General features: G+C 38.4%; 1 long non-coding RNA gene across 1 annotated transcript; it reads right to left on the bottom strand.

The window, feature by feature from the left end:
• Window positions 1-2509: 2509 nt before the first annotated feature.
• On the bottom strand, window positions 2510-3916 carry LOC113963769. Its single transcript, XR_003532938.1, has 3 exons — window positions 3799-3916; window positions 3023-3111; window positions 2510-2588 (listed from the first exon to the last, which is right to left on the bottom strand). It is a non-coding gene; the product is annotated as an uncharacterized LOC113963769 (long non-coding RNA).
• Window positions 3917-18357: the final 14441 nt, after the last annotated feature.

The raw sequence follows: 18357 nt of genomic DNA, 5'->3' as shown, positions 1-18357 counted from the left end.
CTTGGCTGCTAGTCAAAGTTTATCTGATACCTTGAAATGTCTGTCTTTCTAAAACATTCTTCTTTCTTAGACTTGTCAGAATATTTGAAAGTGGGATATCATGAAATTCTGATCTAGAAATAAGTCACACTAAGAGAGAGAACTGGATCTGAAAGGGGAAGGAGAATCACATTTGGAAAGGGTGAGAAAGCATAGCTCTTGCAGCACTGAGCGTGCTGTGTAGAGCTGTATCTAGAGAGATAACTCAGGCTGGGTGAATAGAGTAGAGGAAGAAAGGTAAATATGGACGAAATAAGAAAAAAACAGAGGAGAGAAAGGTACAAATGAATTATTCCATGGACTTCAGTTGATTTACATTGGGATTGGATCAGACCTATCTAGTGGTAAACTCACCAAGTACTGGAAATGCTTTGTTTAAAGCCAAAATTCTCAAAAGGTTACTATAGACACCAGTTTTCCATGCCACAGTTCTGGAGGTTTGTAACTTCTAATTTTTTCCAGAAACAAAACAAAAAATCTCCATCACGTAAAGCCTGTTTCCTTTACTACTTATAAAATGTCATTTAGATTGTTTATTCTCTCTGGACTCTGGTTGGTGTGGAGCATTCTTTACTCTGTGATGCATGTAAGAATAACAGAAAGACAAGATGCATGTTTCTTTCTTTGGATTAATTCTGAGGCCTTTCAACTTATTTTATAGCACTTTTTAGAACACTTTCACTTCAACGAATACTTTTAATTTTAGACTAAAATATACCATAATGACCTTTTCTGTAACTAAAATTGAATTGGGGTGCTGAACACTGCCAAGTTTCCAAAACCTAAAGAAAATTCAGGTACATTACTTGTTGGCTTGTCCAGCTCACATAATTCTTCTCAGTAAACTTTAAAAGAGTTTTCCTAGGAATATGTTCTACTGTACTATAAATCTTTATGGTTATAAAAATCTGTATACTGATCATGGAAGTAAGATCGTGCAAAATGTGGAGAATAGATTTGTGTAGGCAGGCCAAAGAACAGAACAGGGTGTTTGCAGTTTTCAGAATTTTGCGTTTTTGTTGTTCTATATAGAACTGAAAGATATATAACAATGTCCTGCAGTGTGCTCTAATTTCCAGAGGTGTCTTTGTGTTCTGAAATTATGCAACAGGATACATGACCATTTCTTATCTTTGCCCAAATTCTGCTTCCTGGATGTTGCTTTTTTTACTGTGGATTTATTTCACCATTCTGATGAAATCCAGAATCTGTTTGTTGAGCACTAGTAATGCCACGGTTGTACATTTTCCACAGTGGCCGTTACATGTAAGAGGAAGCCATGTTAGAGTCTAGAGTCTGGTCCTTGACCTGTGTAATTTTGCTTAAGCAAAGAGATGACAGCAATAAATTACTTGTAGACTTTAGGAAACCAGATGAAGTCACTTTAAAATATTTTTGCTGACAAAAAAAAATATGACAAGTGCATCAATTTTTAATGGAAACTGATAGCAGGTATTGGCAAGTGGAACTGAACTCAAAGGATTGAACAAATCAGTTTTTGCCACAAGACTTGGTCTCTGGCTATTTAAAGCACTGTTCTTATATAAAGGATCCCAAAGGCCTCTGATGGGCTGCTGTGCTGAAACTGGACATCAAAAAGCTGTTTTTTTAATCCCAAAATAGGCAATTTAACTTATCAAGCATAGGATCAAATTTCTACTGACAAAGGAAATTGGGAGTGACAAAACCAGTTCCCAAACACTTGCAGACACCTTAAGATTAGTAGGACTCTGATCCTTGTAAAGCAAAGCTCCTACCAAAATGTAATACTTGCACAGCAAATCATTGCTCTTAGACAAAATGGTTGGTCATTGTTTGGTGTCAAAAGGAGTCTCAGTTGCAAGTGTCCTTGCAATGATGTCTTCATCTTGGTAAGGTGAGTTTCAACAGATCACTGTTCTGCTCTTTTCTCATAATCCAGACAGTCATGGTCCTACATTACCAGTCTATGAATTATCTAAACTATATAAAAACATCTCCTAAATATCACAACTACACGCAAAAGACTCTTGTGTTTCTATTGACTGTTTATAATTAACTGTGCATTATTTGATAAATTATGGATCAGGAGTTGCCTGTGAACCTTTGTGACACTACAATCAAGATGTTTGTCAGTACAAAGTGTAAGACTTGGACTAACACAATAGGACCAACTGGGTAATGCCTCGATTTGTCCAACATTTCCACCTGGAGAGCTCCTCTCTCAGTCAGTCAAACATTTGTGAACATAGTGCAGATTTGAATCAGTCACCTACTTTTAGATTGATCTATTGTCTCAGACCAGACTGTTATCTATTCTGGGCAGATGACTAGCTGGGGAGTTCCTGGACCACCCAAGGAATTAATGGCTTCAGTGCACTGGATATACACACAGATACAACTCTAATACTCAGACACATCAGAGTTACAACTAAAGGACAAACTTGAATTTCCTACTTTTAAATCACTGGCAAGTTCAGTTCCATACCTCTTGACACTTGTGTAAAGTGGGAAATAAATGCTGTGAAGGCTGAACTAAATGTAGTCTTATGGTTGTGCTTGTCAGGAAACTATGGAGTAAAAGAAACAGCAGCAGGTATCAGAATATTTATATGGGGTATGGGGGTCTTGCAACCCTAAAATAAATTAAAATATGCTGACAGGTTTAAAGGTATGGGCTTACTGTGGAGTAACTCAGAGGAAGCCAGTAGGAGCCTGGGGACTTAGTGGATCTGGTGACTCTAATGGGTTATGTTTAACCTAGTAGTTACTAGGTGAGGTGAGAAACAGAGGAGAACAGGCTACCTTGCATCATCAGCAAAACTTGTGATCTCAAGCTATCTGACTCAAAGCAAGGGGAAAGCTCCCAAAGAGTGATTTTTCAGACTTTCTTGTTTTATTATATAAATAATGAGAGCCTGGTGCTGAGTCCTTGCATACTGTACTGCTGCAAATGTTGAGTGAAGTCCAGCACTCTGCTTCCATTCCAGTTACAGAAAATTACCCTAGGGTTCTTTCTCTGTCTTTGTTCCCAAAAAACTCCTTCTGCCTTCAGCTGAAGTGCTGGGAAGGTTCTCAATTTGATAGTGTGGTCTAGAAGGAATAGCAAGTGAGAAAAGATACCTTGGTATCCTGCTGTCGTGGGTTAATTATATGGCAGTACAATTGGGAAAGGGCTCTCAGGAGCTCATGATTGGGCTCAAAGATATTAAAAGAAACTTGGCCACATTAGAAATCTCTGGTGAGGGCATGACAATACTTTTTAAATTATGCAGTCTTTCAAGAGACTAAATATGCTGGCTGTCACAGGTGGGTTTCTGTCAGGCTTCCCTGTGTTCCAAACTCATCAGCTTGACAAATGTAAGTAATATTCACATAGGGTAGTAGATCCTCTGAGTCAGAGGCATGTGGATGAACCATGTGCCTTTGGTTAGATAGCGAACCTAATTTCTGCTATCCAGTTGGACCATTTTTTTTTAACAAAAATTGAGGCCTGAATCCTCTGCCATAGGAGACTAAACATCTACATATGTTTCAACTTCTCATGGACAGTAAGAGAAGAAAAAAATGCAGTGAAAAATCTTATCCAGCAGACCCTAGAGCTCATTCAACAGGCCTTCTGGGTTTCAGATTCATATATTATGCTTTCACTGCATCATGCATTGAGTTGCTTTCAGCATTGTTCGGTAACATGCTTGTACAATCAAGGGGAAGATTTTTGGCCCGTTGCATTACTTTAACAATGGCAAAAAGCAGAAAAAAAATAAGCCTATAATTCACCTGACTTATGAACACAGTGCATTTGTCTAAGTCAGGAGTTCAAAATGGAATCGTAGTCTATCCAGCTAGAAGCAGCCACTTCAGACTTAGAGAGACTCCTTTCCAGTGTGAGGTTTAGGCATTCTCTTTTTAGCACTTAGTTGTGATGTAATCCACCTTGGAGTTGCGATCTGGCACAAGACACATGGATGAGGGGAAGGCTGTGGATGTGGTCTATCTGGACTTCAGCAAAGCCTTTGACACCCTCTCCCACAGCATACTCCTGAAAAAGCTGGCAGCCCACGGCTTGGACAGGGGCACTCTGTGCTGGGTTAGGAACTGGCTGGAGGGCCAGGCCCAGAGAGTGGTGGTGAATAGTGCTGCATCCAGTTGGCAGCCGGTCACTAGTGGTGTCCCTGAGGGATCAGTGCTGAGCCCAGTTCTATTTAATATCTTTATTGATGATTTAGATGAGGGAATTCAATCCACCATCAGCAAATTTGCAGATGACGCCAATATGGGGGGCTTGTTGACTTGCTGGAAAGCAGGAGGGCTCTTCAGAGGGACCTGGACAATCTGGAGAGTTGGTCTGATTCCAACGGGATGAGGTTCAACAAGGCCAAGTGCTGGGTCCTCCACTTTGGTCACAACAACCCCATGCAGCGCTACAGGCTGGGCACAGAGTGTCTGGAGAGCAGCCAGGCAGAAAGGGACCTAGGAGTTTGGATCGACAGGAAGCTGAACATGAGCCAGCAGTGTGCCCAGGTGACCAAGAAGGCCAATGGCATCCTGGCCTGGATCAGGAACAGCGTGGCCAGCAGGACCAGGGAAGTGATTCTTCCCCTGTACTCAGTGCTGGTGAGGCCACACCTGGAGTACTGTGTCCAGTACTCTGGGCCCCTCAGTTCAGAAAGGATATTGAGGTGCTGGAGCAGGTCCAGAGAAGAGCAACAAGGTTGGTGAAGGGACTCGAGCACAAGTCCTATGAGGAGAGGCTGAGGGAGCTGGGATTGTTTAGCCCGGAGAAGAGGAGTCTCAGGGGAGACCTCATCACTCTCTACAACTACCTGAAAGGAGGTTGTAGCCAGGTAGGCATATGTCTTTTCTGCCAGCCAACCAGCAGTAGGACAAGAGGGCATAATCTTAAGCACTGCCAGGGGAGGTTTAGTTTGAATATTAGGAAGAAATTTTTTAGAGAGAGAGTAATCAGACATTGTAATGGGCTGCTCAGGGAAGTGGTGGATTCTCCGTCCCTGGAGGTTTTTAAGATGTGGCACTTAGTGCCATAGTCTAGTAACCACGGCAGTGTTGGATCAAGGGTTGGACTTGATGATCTTGGAGGTCCTTTCCAACCTGGTTGATTCTATGATTCTATGAGTCTAAGACCAAAGTACTTGCTTGAAGTTCTGTTACAAATATTGCACACAACTGGACTCCAAGCATTTATATCATTGTAGCATTGAATATGCTGACTCTTTGTAAGAGAGATGAATTTCAGAATGAACAAATACATGAACTAAAAGTGGATGACAACCCAAGGAATGTGCTGCCACTGTTAAAAATAAGCAACTGTAATTTCTTCTACTATTTTTTAAACTTGAACAAAGCAACATTTTTCAAATTGAGAACCAAAAAACATATCTCTCTTGGTTTCATCATGATTCCCACACCATAGATTTGTTATTTCTGCAAGTACGTTGTCTACAGTTGAAACACTGAAAGAAACTTTCATTTCAGGAATTCTTACTAGACCTCTGAACCCAGTAATTGCATTTAGTAGTTTCCTTTAGAAAACACCATTTCTTTCTTGACAAGGCTTGGCAGCTAATTCCACATTTTGAACATGCTCAGTGCTCCAGAAGGCCTTGATTGGCATGGGTGAAATGGACTTATAGAAATTTTATTAACTCATTTTAAAAGAACTCTAAAGAATACTTGCAAACTTCAAATGGATCTCCTGTTAATTTTTGGCTTTCTCTTTTCACCCATTTAATTTCCTCTTTAGTTTCCATTAAGTGATACACATTTTGGATAATTTCAATATTCATATTTTTTTATTTTTAAATAATGAAGACCAGGAGCTCAAAGAAATATACATGAGACTTTATACATGAGAAACTTTAAAGCAAGACTGACTTAGTGAGGAACAATTTTATTGATTTTCAGTACAAGATCCCACATTACAAAATTAGGATTTTTCTGAAGACTGTTTCTATACACATAGACAAAGAGCCTAAATAAATTGTTTTTTATTCTTTCTAAGAATATTCAGGGAATAAAATGTCTTCACCTTGAGTCCAATCTATGCTTATTTTTGTTTTGGTCATGTTCAGTAGCTACACTGTATTTGAGTGTCCTTTTTGCTGTCTCCATCTTAGAGATTTAACACTTGTATGAAACCAGATGTCATCTAAATACTCAAAGATCTCTTGCCCTCTCAACTGCCTCTTTTGCAAGTGGGAGTAGAGGTTACATATGTACTGATTTAGCTGTATTTAATCCTGTGTTTTTTCATGTGTCATTCTCACACCACGAGTGCTGCCCCTGATATTGAGAATAAGCTATAATTTACTAAGCTAAGGCGCTAAACAGAGGCACTCTAACATTCAGGGGAGTTACCTTACCAAAATAAAAACTTGTCACCCTTGTTCTGCCTCACATACTAACATAGAGGTTAGCAAAGCAGAAAGTGTAGAGAGTGAGGTGAGCCACTGGTTTACATTGAGTTGTTGAGGTGACTGAGAGTTAAGAGATCAGAGCATTGTAGTAGGAAGCAACAACTATTCGAGGAGGCATTATTGCTGAAACCCCTTTGAAGTGCCTCATGTCTTTGTGCTGTATTTATCATCTCTCCTCCGCAACCTGCAATTAGATCTATGTGATTAACAGAAGTGGGAAAAGGAGGCATGAACAAATAAAATGAGTATATACTTCCTAAGGCAAAAGCAGAATTTTTTTCTTAGCCTTGAGGCTAAAGCAGTACAGTATAGAAAAATGACCCCAGAAAATCTATGAAGTGTCTCTTTAGTTATAATTGCCAGTGGCAATGAGCTGCTGTGGATGAAAAGCAGCTCCTGAATCCTGCCAGCATCCGTATATGGATAAGCAGAAGTGTTACTTGGAAGTTAAAAGAGATGTTTTTCTCTTTGGCTTGAAAATCCTCTTATTTATTTTTTTCCAGTGTTTTTACCATGTGTTTCAGTGTGATGAGAAGAAAAAAGTGCTACATTTTCAGTCTGTGATGTTTCCTAGCTTTAACTGGCTCAGGGCTGTAGAGTATGTAAATAGTGGCAAGACATGAATCACGGCAGCTGTCCTGCATCACTCATTGATAGAAGATATGGGAGGGAGCAAAGATAGGCAAGAACAGGGAATCATTACTTATGCATCCAACATGAGGTCTTCTAGCTCAACAAAGTCTGAACTTCAAATGCTGTATGGATAACTCAATAACTGGACATTTTATATATATAAAGTATTTTTTAAAATGTAGTGAAAATTTTAGAGATTCCATGAAAATATCATATATTTAGCTGTTGAGTCAAAAGCAGAATCAGGGACAAAAAAGTTAAGTTGTGTGGAAAAACAGAGCCAAAAGCTGAAAATCTGGGAATTGTGTCTCTTCCCTGTGAACTCTGACCTGCTGAGGTAAGATGCCGGGATAAAGGAGAACATCACCTCTCTGAGGTGCTGCACAAACTTCTGTGGTCATGGGTTCTAGTTGTCTTGTTGGTCATTTCTCCAGGACCACCTTGGTGTGTGACTCAGTGCCCCAAGAGCAACACAGGCAGTCACGATAGTTCAGCAAACAGTTAAGAGCTATGTCTGCTTATTTCACCAAGACACCAGGATATACTGGAGATTACATCTTTTAGAGGTAGCCAAATAAAACCCAAGGATGTCAAGTTAGGAAATGGGTTAAATTTTGTATCTGAATTTGTCGATCATAATTCTCTAAAAGGGTAGAAACTCAGTGCATAGGGTTTTAACAAAGCAGTCTGGGGAAAAGGCCAATTCTTGACCCCGATAGTTCAAAATCACTCTATACGTATAATACAGGAGTATGAAATTTATATTCATGGCTATGGTTTGTGTCTCTTCTTTAAAGATTTTTAAAATGAACCTTAATTTTTTCAGCTTCTTTGCATCTGCCTGCCCATATTTCAGTCCTTTTTTCACACTCTCTCAGAAAGGAGTACACTACCTTCTGTACTTGTGTAGGTTGGCTGAGAGGTATCATTGCAATTTTTCTTATCTCATTGAGACAGGATGAGTTTAACCAGAACTTCCTCAGAATTTGGTGATATCATTGTTCATGTAGGATAGCTGATAATAGAAGTTCCTGTCCAAAAAGGCCAAACATGAAAAGAAACCACTTTGCAATTACGCGATGCTCACATGGGAGCAACTCAAACCCCTCTGTTTGAGTTGCTTCTCAAAACGATGAAAGATCCATCCTATAGGGGGAGATAGAAGTCTCAGAAATTGGCATTTAATTTATTAAAGTGAATATTGCTTTAATTAATTAATTAAATAAATAAATAAATAAATATTTCTCAGTAAAAATGAAATAATTTCCAGAGAAATGCACATGCTTTCACAGAAAATTATTTTTCTGTCAAAATTAAAAAAGCCCTAAATTGCCCAACCTCATGACTCTTTGTGTCACATCATCTTCCTAACTGAGAACAAAACATTATAAAAGCACAGCATGAAACCCTTGAACTCTGTCAGGCTTGATGCTGTGACCACTTTTCTGAGGAGCCTTTTCCGGTGCCCATCCACCCTCTGGGTGAAGGACCTTTTTCTAATATCCAACCTAATCCTCCCCTGACACAACTTCAGGCCATTCCCTCGGGTCCTGTCACCGGTCACCACAGAGAAGAGATCAGTGCCTGCTCTTTCTCTTCCCCTTGTGAGGAAGCTGTAGACTGTGATGAGGACTCCCTCAGTCTCCTCTTCTCTAGGCTGAAGAGACCAAGTGACCTCAGCTGCTCTTCGTACGGCTTCCCCTCAAGGCCCTTCACCATCTTCGTTACTCTCCTTTGGACACTTTCTAATGTCTTAATATCTTACGGATAGCAGTAGGCATGGGCAAGGTAGACAGCTGGCTGCTAACAGCAAATCATTGATGAAATCAGTTACTGTCCACCCTACAGGGTCTGGGAAGTTTTGCTGGGTGCTGCAGCTGCCGAAGGAGTACATGGGAATAGACAAATAATCTTCATTAGCAACTGCATCACTTCTGCTTCTCACAGGATGCCCTTTAGTCAGTTAGAGTAGAAGGAACTGGCCCATCGTCTTTAGGGAGAAATTCCTCTTTTGTTTTCTTTTCAATTCTGATGTGCTTAAACTGGCTATTGGTGTCTTCATTCATACTCCTCCCAGATACGACATAATGATCAGGAGGATGGTGTGGTGGCACTACATTGCCCAATATATGTTGCCATTCCTATAATCTGGTGCCAGAAGACCAAGGAGTTTCTCTTCAAAATTGCACCAAGAATAAGGTGTCTACACACATTTTCAGATTTTTATGCCAAATAAATTACCTGGAATTAGATTAATCTTTTGCAAGGAATAATTCTATCTAGAAAGTGGTTTGAGAAAACATCTGTAATTAAGAAATAAGATAAACCCAAGCCTTTATGTGTGGTTGTTGCTGCTGTCTCTCAGGAAGGGGAGATGCAGGTCCTCATGGATGAGCTGAGTGGGTGCAGTGATGGGGAGGAAGATGAGAGGCTAGAAGGAAAATGGGAAAGGGAAAAGAGCTTGGGGTTTTGAAATCCTCTGAGGTGGGAAGAAGGCAGTTTAAAGGACATCTAATGGGAGATTCTTAGTTTGGATAAACATCTCTCTGGGGTCAAGTATGTGAAACATTTTCTTCAGTTACAGTTTGGTTGAAAGCTGAGGTGGAACATAGGAACCGCCTTGTGCTGGACACATGCTTCAGGGAAAATTCTGCATGATAAGGAAGCCTGTGCAGCCACAACACAAAATGTCTGCTACATCTGGAAGCAGATCGTAACCCATAAAGTTCCCATTGTTGTAGAGTCAGAAAGACACAGCTGCACTCCTTTCCTTTGCAGACTCTCCAAAAGGAAGGAAAAGCCCCTTCAATTCACTATGATGGATATACAGTGATATATTCCCAGTGGTTCCGCTGGCCACAATATCTGAAATCTTTCCCACAGATTTGAAAAATGCTCATCTAAGCAAAATTGCAACCAACTCCTTGAGAACATCTGTGAAATTAAGATAGTAAGTAAAAGTTCTGGAAGGAGACTGAGATGCAACTGCAACCAAAGGGTTTGCAAAACGATTAGAAGCAGATACCACATATAAATTTTTCCCTTCTGCATACTGTAGCTATTGCTTGAATAGAGTGAACTTAAACATGAAAACTTGGCTTTCATTCTTAAAACCACTTCAGAGTAGTTCTCTGAATGCATTAAATTATAAATACATCATTCAGAGCAAATGTGTAATAGCACTTTTAAATGCGGACATGCTTGTCACATGTAAAAAATGAGGGAACTATATCACTGGGATGTTATTTATCTGCTTTTAGCTTTGACTACGCACAGGTGACACAGACAGGCTGATCCTGTCTGCTGTTAAAGTCTCAGTCACCCACTGAAGTCAACAGGAGTTAAAGGTGAATCAAGGTCTTTCTGAACAAAATATTAAAGATTATACATTAAAATGTGTATTACATATTCATATTATATATAGTAAAGCATCAAAAATTAAATATTAAAATCTGCAGGACTGAATGAAAGGGATTCTTATATGTATTTATTTCCCAGGAAAATCAATGGAAATTAAGATTCTGAGTAGTTTCTAGAAGTTTGTCTGCTAAGGTTTGTATTGTGCTCTCTGCTCTTCCACCTCCACTGACCTTAGCAGAACATGGGGTAAAAAATCAGTATTTCCTGGAGTAAGGATGCTTTATTACCCCACATTAATATATATCTTTAAAAATGTTGGGAAAGCAGAATTTTCAGCTGTATCAAATTTGAGTAATATCTTGTCATTATGTAGACTATGGGGGAGTTGATCTCAAGCCTACTGAAGTCAGTGGACAGGCTCCAGCTGAATTAAATGAGCTTTGGGTCAGATCCAGAAAGGCAGTAGGGAATTGCAATCAGACAGCTTAAATTTATCATAAGTTTGTCTTGGAAATTCTGCTTAAAAAAGGCTGTCTCATCTGGACAAAGAAAGACTCCTGAACTGCTGTCTAGTAATAGATGTTCTCATTTTTACCAGTGTGAGATTTTGCACCCATTGTGAGCTAGGACCTGAACTAATTCTAAGCATCTGAAATTTGATTAATAACAACAGCAGCTTCAGTGGTGTAGCATGGCAGACTTTAAACTATGCTTTGCCACACACTGGTAATTTGGACTGGTGAGGGTCTAAATTAAATGATAATATAACAGACTTCATTTCATACGTGTTTACTAAAAATGAAAAGACCCAGGAGCTCTGAGAAAGATAATTGCTAAACACTTCTGAATATTTTCAGTCTATCTTTAATGATGCTATTGGTTTCATCAAGAATGTTTTGAGAACATTTTATGGTTTTTCTCATGCTGTGGAAGTGTGAAAAAGTCTAGTGTTGTTTAAAATTTTAAAAGTCTAGCGCTGTTTGTAATTTGACTCTGTGCTTTTCTGAAAAAGGTGTGCAGTAAAGGTGAATTTTTTTCTTTCAATTCTAATCATACTTTTTTAAAAACATTAACTACAGTAGAATCTTCCATAGATATGAAAAATCACCTTACTTAAAAAAGGAATAAAATTTTGGAATAATAATAAAAAAAAAATCTTGTCTCAACTAAATTTTGAACACATGTAAGCAAAAGGGAAGGAAGTAAGAAAAGACAATATGCTTTAAAGAAGTTTTATTTTAGGTCAAAGTACTAATTTTTTCCTTATTTAATTTCATCAAAAAAAGGAAATATGTTCTGTCTGGACTCAACATTTGTTGTAACTCAAAAAATAACACAACATTAGGTAACGTTTTCCTTAGAATGTGTAATAATAAAATAAGAATACAGGAAGAATAGGATGGAATAAAGACAGTAACACCAAAGTCCAGGTTTAACAGGATAATGTTTATGGGCATTATAAGAATACCTCTGTGATGTATTTTGACCCAGAATATCTTACATTTATGTAATTTTTATTAACCATAAATATATTTTATACAATTTCACATAAAATATAACATTTTAAAATAGTTTCCCAGCAGTTTATGTCTTTGCCACACTATATAGGACACAGATGTGAGGATGTTATAAATATTTCTTGAAAGGTCTGTAAGACATGTGAGGTGTTCCATGGCTGCCGAGACAGGACCTGCGATGATGATGAAGCAGATGGAGGAGATGACCTGTGATGATGGACTTCGCCGTGAAGGGGATTGGCAGCTTTTGGCTCCTGCACCTTGCCAATGTATTATCTATGGCAGCAGTGCTGGCTTTGGACATAAGGCAAGTTTCAGATGGTTGGTTTGCAGGATACGTGATGAGACCACAGAAGATGGGTAAAAATGGAAATAGATTCCTGCTTACACTCACTAAAGCACAGCTTTCAGTTGGCAATGCTTGTGAAGGCTTGGTGTCTCAGTTTTGATGTCTCTTGCAAGGGAACAGAGTTTAGTTCACAGATACAGTATAGGATCTTGGTGTTTAGCTGATGAGATACTTTCAGACGTAGGTCACAGATTTCTGCTGAGTCTCACCTATGCACCTTTTCACAGTGAAACTATTTAAATCCATTTGCTTATAAATTATTTTTTTATTGTGTGTTTGGCCTTTTTTTTGTGTCCAGTGATGCTTTTTCTGCAACTAAAGCATTCATAACACCTCCATCCCCCCTAAACTCTTTGTTGGCTAACAAATGGTGAGTTCATGCTGCAGTCTTTACTTCACTGAGGATGTTTATATTGTCCTTAGGGTATAACAGACTGCTATGCAAAAACTTTATACTTTTGAGTTCCTTATCTCTGTTGAATCTGTTTGAACTGGACAAATGTACTCAGAAATTATTTGTGAGGTTCATACATACAGAAAGAGATTATGTAATCCTTTTTTTACTTAGGAAAACAGGTTGAAGAAGCTATTTTCTAAGCATTTTCAACATGATGAGAGAGCAGGTAAGGTTTTGAAAGAGTTTATAGCAAAGACTGCATTTCTTTCTTCATATAGTTTATAACGGGCACCCATAGATGCATACAGGTCATCTTGGAGATGTTTATGACAGCTGAAGAGAACTCAAAACATTACAACCACATTTTTTTGTTTTTTTTGTTTTTTTGTTTCCATCCTGTTTTTCTTTCCTCCAAATAATGTGCATTTTAAAATCAACAAATAAAACCACTGTGTCCTGAGGGAGAATTAACTGTGAGTGAACAGTTTGGGACAACAAGGACACTTTTACTTTGGACGCCTCTGTATTCCCAATATAGGAACATTAGTGGAGACCTAGAAACAATCTAATAGATTTTTAACTTTATGTGGGCTGATAGCATCATAGCTCCTTGTTTATTTACAGAATGTGCAGATCACAGTCAGTGCTAACTACAGGCTTCACAAAACTTATAGGGGACATGGAGGAAAGGCCTTTAACTATTCTAGCATGTCTTCTTGTCAACATAGGTCTGTTTTGCAGAATTTTCATGTCCAAACAAGCATGCTGAATTATGGACCCTTTACCACTTTTCTTTCAGAGTATTTCAGAACCTCAAATCTCCTTTCAAGGAAGTTGTTACTGGTACTGCAATGAATATAAATATTTATCTTAGTTTCGTACCAGCACTTCTGATTCAATTGTTTATATTGGCAGCCTCACAGACAACTTTGTATTTGAGGCGATGGTGATCTTCAACAGGCTTTGTCTGCTTGCTCTACAGGGTATTGCACTCAGAGCGGGAGCAGCCTGTATGTTAGCAAAATGCACTCACTGTATGTGAGACTGCAGGTGTGCACCATGCACCTGTGGGCATTGTGACAGAGGAAACAATATAACATGTCAGGAGAAGACATATATGATTCTCGTTGCTGTGCAACAAGGGCCCTGTGGTCCTTGGGAGAGAAGAGGAACCTCTCAGTGGAGGGAATCTGTGCAGCATGGGAAAACCTCCCTGGAATCTGTCTGATGCTGCATAAATATGGGGTTCCCAGAACATGGAGGGATGTAAAATTTACTATCTATAGCACTCCTGTTACTCATCTTATTAAAACTGTTATTTTATTAAGCCATTATTTATTGGACTTTTCTTGTTGAGATCCAGAAAACACCCTGCACCATCTCTTTCTCAGTCCTTATTCCTCTGCTACCTGCAAAAATTTCTTTTACTACATATATATTTGCTGTCTCTTTCTTATACTGGAAATTCATCAAGATGTTATGAAAAAAAAAGCAGCATAAAAATTGAAGACTTCTTTTTTCTTTTCCTTATATTTTAGTAATTTTCTAGTTTGCAGACTCTCACTAAGAATTTGTTAGCTTTCCTAGAAGCCCTTTTCAGGTAATTTATGGGAAAAAGATTTAATAATTCAACACTAAGTCTGACTTTTTGTTTTCTGTCCCCCTGTATCATGTTTCAGCAGTGTCTGTTCTCCATGTTTTCCTTTCACTAGTTGAATTATGTGGCTAAAATATACCCAACAAAAACTTCCTGAACTATTTGATCTTAATCCAGCAACGTGCTTAATGTTAAGCCCACAACTAATCCCAGAAAAATGAATGGAGCTATTAATTAATTTAAACATATTTCCAGGTGAAAGCTGGTAAGAATTATCCTATTACCATTGTCCTAAGGTACTTGATTGTGTAAGCAAAGCACTATAATGAGCCAGCCATTCAATGTAAAATTTTATTCACAAAATATGCTAAAGATCAGCTCAAAGAGTGCCAAAAAAGGCTTTTAAAAACAAGATAAATAAAGAGAAAGAGTGGCCCAGGAGGAATGCTGGGGCACATTTTTGATATGCATACAACTGAGAAGCTTAAGGTATTAGTAAAATTATCTGAAAAGGCTTCTATATCCAATAACTTTTTTTTTTTACATAATCCTGTCACGTTCCAGATAAAATACTTCTATTTATCAAGATATTTAACACATTTACCATGAAGTGTACTGTTTTAGGTGTATGTGCAGGTAAAGGTTTAACATAGAATCGTAAGATGGTTTGGGTTGGAAGGGACATTAAAGATGATTTTGTTCCAACCTCCCCTGTCATGGGCAGGGACACCTCCCACTGCATCAGGTTGCACAAAACCCTATCCAACCTGGCCTTGAACACTTCCAGCGATTGGGCACCCACAACTTCTCTGGGCAACCTGCTCCAGCATCTCACCACCCTCACAATAAAGAATTTCTTCCTAGTGTCCAGCCTAAACCCACCCTCTGTCAGGTTAAAACCATTCTTCCTTGTCCTGTCACTACATGCCCTTGTAAAAAGCCTTTCTCCAGCTTTATTGTAGATTCATGGTGCGCAGAGTGAAGAACTGGCTAAAGGGTAGGTGGGGTTGTAGTGAATGGGGGTACATCTCCCTGGTGACTGGTCACCAGCAGCATTTCTTCAGGGTTCCATTATAGGGCCAGTTTTATTCAATATTTTTATCAATGATCCAGATGCAGGAGTTGAATACACCATAAACAAGTTTGCTGATGATACCAAACTGGGAGGTGCTTGCTCTTGGAATAAAATTTGATGAGGAGAGTTGCTGGATTCTGCACCTGTGATGTAGTAATGCTGGGTATAAGTATAAATTGGGAGAGGAGTGGCGGGAGAGCAACCCTGCAGATGGGGATCTGGGGGTGCTGGTGGTTAGCAGGCTCAATGTGAGTCAGTTGCGAATTTTATTACACCTTATTAATAGTTACTATGTAGTGCAAGTGCCATCAGGGGTCCTTACATGAAGAACTAACAGATTTCAAAATCAGTCTTTTGTCCCCACAACACATCAATTGGTTTAATGAAAAGAGAACACATATAAATCTCTCCTACAGACCATGTCTTGTATGTATGATTAGCTTGTCACAACTACTCAAAATTCCTTATGAATTTTGTTGAGTAGGGCTTTTTTAATGACTGTGACCAATGTCTCTGACTAAAATAGCAAATTATTTATTTTAGAAGTATGAACTGTTACATTAATCACCTTTCAGTCAAAATGTTTAGAACGAAATAGTTTTCAGTAATAGTGAAGAATAAGTAGGTATTATCTCCTTTATCTCTTATATCTAAATATATTTTGCAGGTCTTTTAAACAGCCTAAGAAAATTCTTGCTAATATAATACAAACATTTTTATGTTATGAGGTAGTTTTCTTCTGCAACATTTTTCTGACTGAAGCTGATTCTAATAAACTTCATTGTTGATTTTTGAGAAACAGACGGTGTCAGGCAGCAGTAAAAATAAATAATGTACTGTTTGATTCAAATTCTAACTATCTGGATGCAGACTGTTCCCAAATTCTTGTCATAAGTAGCACCATCCAAAAGTACTGGTCCTTGCTTCTAGTCACATTCCAAGTGCTTTGGATGGTGTTTCAGTGAACAGTGGTGACTCATTTCAGCACAGAGTCATCAGCTGGACCTGCATTGTAGACTTCAGGAAAGCATCATACAGATGCCAAAGCCACATGTTTATTTGATTTATTTATATTTGGAGAAGACTTTTTTGGAACCCCTCTCAGAGCCTGAGAGATCCTCTTCTCTCTTTTCTCCCCTGCATCCTTGTGGCCCTTGTGGTCCTTTTGGCCAAGAGGAATAGGACACACCTCTTTGAGCTGCCAAACACTTACTAGCCTGGAGTCGGACTCTCTACTGTTCACTAAGCTAGGAATGAGAAATATGGGAATATGACCCAACAGATTTAAGCACATTTGTGAACTCTCCTTATAAAATACAGCAAAATACCTTTCAAAAATGGAAATGATCTTTCTTTTTTTGGCTGCATTTAGTGCATGAACCTATAATGTGTTCCTTTCTGAAGGGTACCGTTGGCATCATTTTAATCACTGTAAGGGTAATACATGAGTGCATACCTGGATGAGTGTGATGGCAACGGTGGAGATCTGCATGTTTTCTGCAGGCCTCCTTTAAAAGGCTGATGAAGTAAGATTATCCCCTTTCTAGTTTCTTTATAACTTTTTTTATGAATGTTGGTGCAACACATTTGGAAAGCAGTTGTTTTCTGTCACATTATGACAACCTAGCTGTGAAGGGATGAGATCCCATATCCAACATTACAAACCATCTAGGTTTTTTCAATTTGATTTCAAACTGCTATGAATTACTAGATTATATGTATGATAGCCATTTATTAACATCCACACATACACAGGTTTATACATATACACAGGCTTAGCTTCTCTAGTATGGAAATAATTTTCAGTAGAAACAATTTTCAGTACTTCTAATGAGAAGAGATGTGAGGCCTGTAAGGGGCAGTGGATTCACATCAGTTTAGAGTGAGAAGAATACTGGTATAGGCTTTAATCTTGACTGTATGTGCCATCAGGTAGGTACATTTTCCTCTTGCCCACTGAGAACTTGACTGAAATTTGCCAAAAGCCACACTTCTGATTATGAATATAGGACCTGTAACCTTGGTAAGGCAGTGAACTACGTCCTCTGACTGAGTTGTACTCAGCGTAGCACAAAAAAAAGATGCTCCTTCTCTCTGGGGCAAGGAGCAGCAGACTTACAGTCTATTCAAAGTGTTAATTTATTTTGAATTGTCCTTTTTAGTACAGAGCCAAAAACTTACATGATACACTCCAAAAATGACAGATGGCCCTACATCATTTTGCAAGTGCAAAAAAAGTACATGACACAGTACCTTACTCAAAAATTGCTTCTTAATTAAGACATGCAGTAAGATTACTGTTTAGTTAAATTCCAGGTGTCCTAGCAACTTGTGTCTATTATACATATGTCTTATATCTGAATTGACTTGAATGCAGATGGAAATTTGGATACATGGAATTTCTTAGAATACTGTTTGTCAGTTCAAATTATTATACTGATGTCATTCAGGGCAGACTCAAATACAGAGCATTAAATTCTCTAAGGATTAAGAGTATTGCATTGTCTAGCTAAGGCAGTTCTAATACCTTCATCAAGCATCTAAAATTTATTTCTAGTGAGACTTTTGAAAATTAAATAAGAAATGCTTAATCACAATTATAAAATTAATTAATAATTAATGGAAGCATTGATAGGATCAGTTAAACATACCTTTAGTTCTCTAATTAAGTAATTCATTACAATTTCCATGAATATCAGGTGAAATCAATCTCAATCAGTGTGTGCTGGCTAAATGCTGGAAGTTTACTTTAAACGAGTCATAAACTTCTTGCAACAATAAAGAAGTACCTCCAGAAAACAATTTAGATAAGCTAAGATGAACTCTTGAGATGACTCTTTTTATCAATTTCTTTTTGCAAGAAGCCTTGGAGAGCCTCTTAACTAGACATCTCAGCACCACACTACTGAAAACAGGCAAAATAAATTTGACTGTGAAGGGTTATAATGGATCTACATAGTCTCAATGGCAGATC

The sequence above is a fragment of the Neopelma chrysocephalum genome, unplaced genomic scaffold, assembly GCF_003984885.1.
Source record: "Neopelma chrysocephalum unplaced genomic scaffold, ASM398488v2 Primary Assembly neopelma1_25, whole genome shotgun sequence".
NCBI lineage: Eukaryota > Metazoa > Chordata > Aves > Passeriformes > Pipridae > Neopelma > Neopelma chrysocephalum.
The sequence above is the reverse complement of the archived record's forward strand: the minus strand, read 5'-3'. Positions and strand labels throughout refer to the sequence as shown.